The following is a 10,611-nucleotide window of genomic DNA, read 5'->3' on the forward strand; positions in this document are numbered from 1 at the left end:
CTAGAGTACAATAACTGTCGTACACCATACTCGCTAGCAGTACAATATTTATCGTACACCATACTCGCTAGTTGTACAATAATTGTCGTACATCATACTCGCTAGTTGTACAATAATTGTCGTACACCATACTCGCTAGTTGTACAATATTTGTCGTACACCATACTCGCTAGTTGTACAATATTTGTCGTACACCATACTCGCTAGCTGTACAATATTTGTCGTACACCATACTCGCTAGCTGTACAATAATTGTCGTACACCATACTCGCTAGCTGTACAATATTTGTCGTACACCATAATCGCTAGCTGTACAATAATTGTCGTACACCATACTCTCTAGAGTACAATAACTGTCATATACCATACTCGCTAGCAGTACAATATTTGTCGTACACCATACTCGCTAGTTGTACAATATTTGTCGTACACCATACTCGCTAGCAGTACAATATTTGTCGTACACCATACTCGCTAGCCTTATAATAATTGTCGTACACCCTATTCCCTAACTGTAGAATAATCGTGAGATATTCTATTTTTTCATTCTCTTCGTCTGATCACCACATTTTTGTCAAAATTATCTTCAGGTGGACTAAACGGTGGCCATAAGATTGTCTATGACTTATCGTTACAGTTCTGTTTAGATTCTCTACATGTTATAACCACAGTTTTGTCCAGATTCTCTGTCTTATCGCCACCGTTTTGTCCACCTTGTCTGTGACTTATCGTTACAGTTATGTTTAGATTCTACATGTTATAACCACAGTTTTGTCCAGATTCTATATGTCTTATGGCCACCGTTTAGTCCACCTTGTCTACGACTTATCGTTACAGTTCTGTTTAGATTCTCTACATGTTATAACCACAGTTTTGTCCAGATTCTATATGTCTTATGGCCACCGTTTAGTCCACCTTGTCTACGACTTATCGTTACAGTTCTGTTTAGATTCTCTACATGTTATAACCACAGTTTTGTCCAGATTCTATATGGGTGGACTAAACGGTGGCCATAAGAAAGTATTTTTTCCGTCTTATTTCATGGTAAAAAGTCGGAATATGTTCCGTGAAACTGAGTTATTTGCAGTTCTGTTTAGGCTGTCGTAACAAAAATTACAATTTATTTTTTTGTATAGTTTATAACGACAGAAGTTGAAAGCTGTGATCCGTTTCAGATTAGAGACACATGAAAATAAGATCTGTAATGATTTTTGATAATCATTTTTTTCACTGACAGACGCAAGAAATCTAAAACTAAATATCGTTGCAGGTCTAAACTGAAGTACCTGTAGTGACATTTGACACAAGGCTGAGCACAGGGTTACCCGAGCCGTGCCTAACGCAGAGATCGAACCTCAAATTTAAACGTTATAAAGTCCACCCCCCTCGAGTTTTCAGTTGTTTCTCTATTATGCGCGTAAGCATTAAGGTTCTTCTTGTACTCTTTTATTTCGCTGAACAAAGGTCCCCCAAACTGTGCCCAACGCAGGGATCGAACCTCGAACTTCAACGCTTTAAAAGCCCTCAAGATTTCAGTTGTTTCCCTGTTATGCACGTGAGCATTAAGGTTCTTCTTGTACTCTTTTATTTCGCTGAACAAAGGTCCCCCAAACTGTGCCCAACGCAGGGATCGAACCTCGAACTTCAACGCTTTAAAGCCCTCAAGATTTCAGTTATTTCCCTGTTATGCACGTGAGCATTAAGGTTCTTCCTTTACTCTTTTTTTATTTCAGTGACACTTTTCCCTTGAGAGATGTGTAACTCCGAAAATTCAAAATATCGGTGTAATAGGCTCGTATAATGATTCTCTGTTTGCTATCTACAATAAGTATTTCGAATAATGTTTTTGCAATGCTCCGGTGAACTGAGCTTATTTACTATTTCTGTAGCAAAGTGTTCGCTCAAAAGCATTGAAAATGTTTACATTAAATATTCATAACTTGTTTCAATTAACGCGCGAAGATTAAATAAAAAAAATAATTAATAAATACACCTACGAATATTATATCTTACAAATTCTAACTGTTTCAGCGACCCGCGTAACGAGGTTATATATCTTGTATTAAATATGACAGGTTGGCCCTGTGGTATAGCTCTGGAGTTCGGAGCCGGGTCCGAATCTGTGCGATAACCACAAAGCATTCCCCGAACTTTAAGCAGTGAGTGTGTTATAAGAGTGTTAGTCAGTCCCTTAGAATGTATGGTAGGATGCTGCCTTTCTTCTGATCGCTACTTCAAAAATTGGTTTGTTTGTTTTGAATTTCGCGCAAAGCTACACTAGGGCTATTTGCGCTAGCTGTCCCTAATTTGACAGTGAAAGACTAGAGGGAAGGCAGCTAGTCATCACCACCCACCGCCAACTCTTGGGCTACTCTTTTAACAACTAATAGTGGGATTGGCCGTCACATTATAAGGCCCTTACGGCTGAAAGGGCGAGCATGTTTGGTGGGACGGGGATTCGAACCCACGACCCTCAGATTGCGAGTTAAGCGCCCTAACCATCTGGCCATACCGCGTTATAATAAAACTATTCTTTAGACTCATCACACCATTACAGTCCATGTTGCCACTTACAGTCATGCTCTATCTGACGACCGTGCATCTTGACAATAGCCCTAGCTTCTACTGCAATAGGATCCGTCGTAAGACTGTCATGTCCAAAGCACACCACTTCTCCCTGATAAAGTTCCATAATCAATTAAGCGTACTTCCCTGTCCTTACTTTTGCCACTGACCTTTGTGTTCGCGGAGTGTAACCAGTTACAGGATGTCGTAGTTTTCTTACAACGACTGAGGCACGGCTTGTTGTAAGTCTCTCTCTGGATGGCGCTGGTGCCCAAAGCTGAACCATATTCCTTTGTTTTCCAATATCATTAAGTACGAGGGATAAAAATATAGTAAAATCGTAGTTCTGATACATGCCGTTCTACCGCGACTTTATATCGGTTGTGGTTGTCTCGTGACCTACTGAGTTATATACTCAGAATCGTTTTAATATAATGTACTCAACGCTCTGTACTACACAGTCTACTACTGCAAGAAGTCTGACCTTGTTTTCCCGATTTACCATTGTCCAGGTTTACATATGAGGGGTGGTATTTACCGAAACTGATTTAACTCAGAGGCAAGTTGGGAATAGAATGCCTGATTGGGCTTATATTTGTTTTGAAAATGGTTAATTTAGAAAGTAGGTTATACTAAATATAGCACATCGTGGAAACCAGAATGGCGACTGAACACAAGATAAAACATAACTGTTAACTGAAATCCCACTCACCATTAATAGTTATATTTCCATTGTTTGAGTTGCCATTTACAGTTTAAAAGAGACTCATTATTGCAAGACAACTCACCAGTTGAGAATAGATTTAGATGGATGACCATTTGATAGTTTTGTCAACATTTTCATCACACAGATGGTTTTTCTAAAGGACTTTGTGCATGCTATCTATATATATATATTTAAAAAAATTAATAATAATTTTAAAATTAGTATAATTTTTAGTCGCGGCATAGCGGCTCATAGAATGGCTCTGAATTTTTTTTTTAATCATGTACAGACTTTTAGCTCATAGCTCCGGCGTCTCTTGACCTATTTGAGATCTAATCACAGTTTTGGACTCAGAAGGTCAAACCCTTTCGATTGACGTATTTTACCACGCCCAAGGTCTCATAGATTAATTTACTCTAATCCTGCCTAAAGTAATTTCAATTTGAGGGTAGGCTGGTAGGGATCCTGATGAGTAATAAAACTGAATCAGGTATACGCGAACCTCACGGTTGGTATTGGTGGCGCACAAAAATATAGCTAATAGAAAGGAAAAAAAGGTCTCATTGATTAATTTACTCTAATTCTGCGTAAACGAATTTCAGATGCCGCGGCTATTGAGGATTCCCTCTTGTTTCTCTTCCTCATACCACAATATTATACGTATATGTAATTAAATATAATTGTCGAAATGATAACAAAGCAAAGATAACAAAGAATAAGCTCAGAGCGAACACGAGACGTAGAGATGGGAAGACTTGATCGGAGCGGAATTTTCCTTCAAATAACAATATTCTTCAATATGTTAGTTTACCTCAGTAAAGGAAGTAAATTCTCTGGTTCAATACAATCCGAAGTATTTAATTAAGTATTAACTTTTGTGGGTATTTATCTATAAAACATCCTATTTTCTAACAAAAAGTCTAGTGGGTATTTTTTATTAGAGATTAACTTTTGTGGGTATTTATCTATAAAACGTCCTACTTTCTAACAAAAAGTCTAGTGGGTATTTTTGATAAGAGAGTAACTTTTGTGGGTATTTATCTATAAAACGTCCTAATTTCTAACAAAAAGTCTAGTGGGTATTTTTTATTAGAGATTAACTTTTAGGGGTATTTATCTATAAAACGTCCTATTTCTAACAAAACGTCTAGTGGGTATTTTTTAAAACGTCTAGTGGGTATTTTTTTATTAGAGATTAACTTTTAGGGGTATTTATCTATAAAACGTCCTACTTTCTAACAAAAAGTCTAGTGGATATTTTTTACTAAATTCAAAAGATAATGAGTCAACACGTTGCAATAACTTCCCACCATCTTTGTACTGAGTCTTATTAAAACAGAAGACGATTTTAATTTTCAGTTACATAAATAAAAATGTTTTCATAAATACTCAGGCATTATTCATTTTGTTTTCTTTTTATTTGTTCTTTCATATTTAGTAAACCTCAAGTGTATCTGATTGGATAATCTACCTTTTTCACGTGCAGTTAAGCATGAACGAACATCAACGCTAGTGTCTTTTACTCTCTTAGGAACACCTGTTCTAGTTCACACAAACACATATTCGCGCGTGAAGCTATTATACCTGTAGTACTTTAAACATGTCTGGAACAAATGTTTTGAAAATAAATTTTGTCATAGTTAGTTAGTAGCCTACGTGATGAATTAAGTATAATTTATTAATTGGTGTTTTTTTAATAACGAGACCCTCATTATTAACTAGTTTTATTCGAAATTTCTAAACTTATGTGTTGGTAGTGACCCGGATTCGATCCTGGGTCTTCTTAAAGGGAGTCTGCTCCGTTATCCACGCGACTTATTGTTTGTTTGTTTGGAATTTCGCGCAAAGCTACACGAGGGCTATCTGCGCTAGCCGTCCCTAATTTAGCGGTGTAAGACTCGAGGGAAGGCAGCTAGTCATCACCACCCACCGCCAACTCTTGGACTACTCTTTTACCAACGAATAGTGGGATTGACCGTCACTTTATAACGCCCTCACGGCTGAAAGGGCGATCATGTTTGGTGTGACGTGGATTCGAACCCGCGACCCTCAGATTACGAGTCGAGCGCCCTAACCACCTGGCCATGCCGGGTCCCCACGCGACTTAATAAGGCGTAATTGAAAGTATAGTCTACTTACTTATTACGGCAACCGAAGCCATGACAATCGTTCGCCATAACCTTACTCAGCAAAGCTTGTCTTAAAATTGATGTATGAAAAAACAAACAAAAACTATTGACCGGTAATTTGAAATAATATGTCTGTACGTTGAAACACGACTACAGAAATAGACTATTAATTAGAATATATATAAAAAACCACTAAAAAAAAAGACGAATTTTACGTGGTGCGTTTCATAGGTGTTCCTGTGAGTAACGACGGAATGAGCACCTGAATATATGACGTCACCTCACGTGCAACCCAGACAGGTGTGACCGGCATCAAAAAGAATGACAGATTGAACAACATCGTGCTCTGCCCACTAAAGGAAAATTAGTCTAAAATTTGGCTGTTTTGAGGCGGCCTGAGTCACCCCACGCCACGTGTATATATACGACCGCTTTGGACCACACGCCTCCGTGAGAGTAACAATAGCAGGTTGATTTCGTCAACTGGTGTAGAGAGAAGTGTGTTGTTTATTGTCCGTGTATTCGTACTATAGCCGTATCAGTACCAGCAAAAACCATGGTCCGCCCCAACAAGGCCCAAAACATACTCACGGTTTAACAAACACATATGATTATAAAGCTTTCCTAATATAAGTTATAAGTTGATATACATATACATATAATAACAGGAAATTAATCATGATAGCGCCGTTAATGTTTTAAATGCATCAAACCTTTCTATCGCTGACGTATTGTAACACCCAACGTCTATTCTCCTAACATTATCCCGTATATATTTAATATGAGCCTAAGAAGGCAGGTTTATATATGTTTACTATAAGCCTAAGAAGGCAGGTTTATATATGTTTACTATAAGCCTAAGAAGGCAGGTTTATATATGTTTACTATAAGCCTAAGAAGGCAGATTTATATATGTTTACTATAAGCCTAAGAAGGCAGGTTTATATATGTTTACTATAAGCCTAAGAAGGCAGGTTTATATATGTTTACTATAAGCCTAAGAAGGCAGGTTTATATATGTTTACTATAAGCCTAAGAAGGCAGGTTTATATATGTTTACTGTAAGCCTAAGAAGGCAGATTTATTATAAAGGTTTTATATTTTACTTACAACTTCGTTTGGCCATACTTTGGCCGTGCTTCTACCTTCTTTTTGCATTTGCGCCAGTATTTAGCTCAGGTTGTACTGGAGTATCAAACTTATAAGACAGTTATTTATTTTTTTACGCTAGGTGTTTAATGTGTATATATAAACGTATTACGATTTTGTATTTTACTTTAGTCGTTAGAAGGTTTACAACAAAATTTAAATTAAACCGTGCCAGTTTTGTGACCAACGTCGATAGTATATATATGAGACTTATAATCCTTTAGTCAGTGAATTAGACATGAAATTTGAAAATTTTTTCTAAGCTTGGTTTGGTTTGTTTTGAATTTCGGGCAATGCTACAAGATGGTCTAACTGCACTAGCCATCCCTAATTTAGCAGTGATAGACTAGAGGGAAGGCAATACCATCCACCGCCTACTCTTGGGATACTCTTTTACCAACGAATAGTGGGATTGACCGTAACATTACAATGCCCTCACTGCTGAAAGGGCCGAGCGCCCTAACAACCACGCTAAACAATAAGAAGAACTTAAAAGTTACAAAATATACTTTCGACGAGGCTTAGGAATTATTGTATATTTTTGTGTGGTTTAGTTTTAATAATGTTGACGATTTATGTGGAATTGTATATTTTTGTGTGGTTTAGTTTTAATAATGTTGACGATTTATGTGGAATTGTATATTTTTGTGTGGATTAGTTTTAATAATGTTGACGAGTTATGTGGAATTTTATATTTTTGTGTGGTTTAGTTTTAATAATGTTGACGATTTATGTGGAATTGTATATTTTTGTGTGGTTTAGTTTTAATAATGTTGACGATTTATGTGGAATTGTATATTTTTGTGTGGTTTAGTTTTAATAATGTTGACGATTTATGTGGAATTGTATATTTTTGTGTGGTTTAGTTTTAATAATGTTGACGAGTTATGTGGAATTGTATATTTTTGCGTGGTTTAGTTTTAATAATGTTGACGATTTATGTGAAACTGTAAAACCATGGAAAGTAACTAGCTTTTTAAAATTCATTGTTAACAAGTTTCGCCTTTTCTTCGGTTACAAAAAACAGTAATTTATATGATACAAAGCTACTTTTCGTCATTACGTATATATTGGCTTGACCTGTAGACTTTATACACCTTTTATCTGGCTTATTTTGAGTGTTTTACAGCATTAAATTCGTTGGTGTGTCATCTTGATTGACATCATCAACCTTCTCACTTGATTTCAAACGATTCGGGCAAGAGGTTATGAAAAACAAAAACATTTTGTAGGTTCCTTCCTTGGGGGGTACAGACATAATGCACGCACGACATGTTATGGCATTATGGATGGGAAAAAAATAAAGAATTCGTTGGCTTTCACATCACATCCCTGGGTCGGAAACATTACTGAAGAACAAAAACCAGAAGTCTATTTCCGGTATGAATTTGTTCCTTCTGAACATCTGTCAGTAGAATGATCTTAGGGTTACAAATCACAGAGGAGATGGGAGGTCGAACAGAACCGGAGAAAATATGTCTGTCATTTGAACAGCGTCTCAATTTTCTCTAGTTATTAGCCAGAATAACGAACCAGAAATTCGCGTCTTTCTCGAGACCAATCGTTCCATTTTCAACGTTCAATTACTCGTTGATGGACTCGGCAGAAAGATGTAACAGACAGTTTACAGACCAGCAAACTAAAAATAAAAAGATTGAAATGCCAACAGGCAAAAGTTTTGTACAGACACGTGCGATGAAAGAGTACGCTGCTGAACTAATCTGTCGCGAGGCGTAACTAATTATGTATGTATGTATAAGTACATTTTATGGAGTTTAATAAAGCAAGTTACTGACTACAGATTTACAACATGCACGTCAGTTTTTGTATTGTAAATGACATGACTACGTTTGTTAAATATATGTACAACTATCTAACTATATAGTTGTTTTTAATTACAACAGTTTTCAAGTAGGCCTAATATCTGTAAGGGATTGAGCCTAGCTCGCTGCCACCGATTAGTTTAACTGACATGATGCGATTCCCTATTGGTCAAGCTCAAAACTACATTTCAAACGAAATAACTGAAACAGCATTGTATGGTTACCATAACAACACAAGATGAAATTAATAACGTAAAAGTTGGGACTACTTCTGACTATACGAAGATCTATGGTAATTCTATGATGTAACAAACAATATACTGTATATATATATGATAAGATTCAGTGTCTGTGTGTCACGTAACTCTTTCTAAACTGCTGGATTTACCGACTTCTAATTGGTACCAAACGAATTGTCTAGACCCCGAGATTTGCTCAAAGGTAAAACTTTTCACCCAACTCCGTAGCAGTTGAAACATCAAATATGCATTATAGTGGCCCTGTAAATGTGGACCACAGGTCCACGTGTTCGCTAGTTAAACAAATGGTTAACTTTGAAGTGAAAACAAATACAGACAAAGAAACAAAAATTCATCTAATAAGAAGATCGAGGATTTACAAATAAAATATTGTGTTATAATTTACAAGGTCAGAGACAGTATAGTATAAAGTATGACGTCATTGAAAGCCTTGTATCTGTAAAAATAAGCGCGAATGTGTGTGTGTGTCTCTCTCTCTGTGTGTTTGTTCCTTATGCACTGCCACATCTTTAAAGCTACAAACTCCAACATCAGATACAACTTTGTGCGGGAAGTAACATGGGTTATGTCGCCGTGGCCTCAGAGGCCGTTTTGAGGCCAAAGTGATCAATATAGCAATTTTTGGCAAACAGGACGACCAATTGACCTCAATTTGAAAAGGGCCTGATTTTTGTGGGTAATGTGTGATCAAGAGGGCTATTATTTACGTTTATTCTCTGTGTGAGGACTTCTAATCATTCTCTCCATGTTCAATTATTTGTTTAAAAAGATTTAAAAACTTCGTGGAGCCTTCATTTGTGTGCTTTCCCTCCTTCTCTCTTTCTTCTACACATACATGCCTACTCTCTAACTCCCCTTAACTGAAAAAGACTGGAGCTTTCTCTCGAACATGTGCGCACACTCCCTCAACTAAATAGGCTTTCTTCACTCGTATCGTTTGTTTTGCTTACGTGTACTCGCAAGAATCAGCTATACGATGACTTTACAAAAACGTTTGTATCGGCAAGTTTTCATTCATGTTGTGTTGCAACGAGAAGAGAATAAATCAATCCTTCATCAAATGGAACTATAATAAAGTCAGAATACGCTGCAAACGACACTTGACGACACAGCAGAAATCTGGACACCAAAAGGTAGGGAATTTTGTTTTATAAAACGAAATGTCATGCAAAAAGCAGGAGCAATGTACCCGGTTTTGCTTTGATTAAAATAGCTTTAGCAATTTTTTTTTCGCACATTGTTATTTTTATTGACTGTAATCAAAATATTTAGTTAGGTAAAGAAATCTGTTTGATTTTTTTTTTCAAAAAATCACGATTAATGTGGATGATTTAATCAAAACAATTTGGAATACCCGGGATATTTAAAGCCATGTTCTATGTTAGTTGATCATACAGCCCGGTTGTTTTGTGAGACCTATCAACACCTACTGTTGGTACTGGTATTGACGTGTGTGTGTGGTAGCGTCTTACAAGCAACTTGTTGTCAGATGTAAAATTATATAACGCTCTTTACTGTAGTTTTCTAACACTAATAAAGGAAGAAAAAGACAGGGGTAGGAATGATGAAAATAAGAGGAAATATGGGTTAGCTCGTAAATGAAAAGACGACAAATTATTATTTAATTTTTATAAACTGGAAACAAAACACTAAGATGTATGTGGTAAACAGAAACAGGTTCAACAGTTGGTAGATGAATACTAAGATGTATGTGGTAAACAGAAACATGTTCAACACTTAATAGATAAATACTAAGATGTATGTGGTAAACAGAAACATGTTCAACACTTAATAGATAAATACTAAGATGTAGGTGGTAAACAGAAACAGGTTCAACAGTTGGTAGGTAAATACTAAGATGTATGTGGTAAACAGAAACATGTTCAACACTTAATAGATAAATACTAAGATGTAGGTGGTAAACAGAAACATGTTCAACACTTAATAGATAAATACTAAGATGTAGGTGGTAAACAGAA

At 36.4% G+C, this 10,611-nt stretch overlaps 1 long non-coding RNA gene across 1 annotated transcript in view; it reads left to right on the plus strand.

Annotated features, from left to right (window-relative positions):
• The first annotated feature begins 1,064 nt into the window (after positions 1-1,064).
• The window catches only part of LOC111089425, a 26,976-nt gene continuing 17,429 nt past the window's right edge, over positions 1,065-10,611 (plus strand). The window contains exons 1-2 of the long non-coding RNA XR_002613718.1: positions 1,065-1,076; positions 5,895-5,898. This is a non-coding gene — a long non-coding RNA (uncharacterized LOC111089425). The remainder of the gene's footprint in view (positions 1,077-5,894; positions 5,899-10,611) is intronic.

Source organism: Limulus polyphemus, unplaced genomic scaffold (assembly GCF_000517525.1).
Source record: "Limulus polyphemus unplaced genomic scaffold, Limulus_polyphemus-2.1.2 Scaffold6192, whole genome shotgun sequence".
NCBI classification, from domain to species: domain Eukaryota; kingdom Metazoa; phylum Arthropoda; class Merostomata; order Xiphosura; family Limulidae; genus Limulus; species Limulus polyphemus.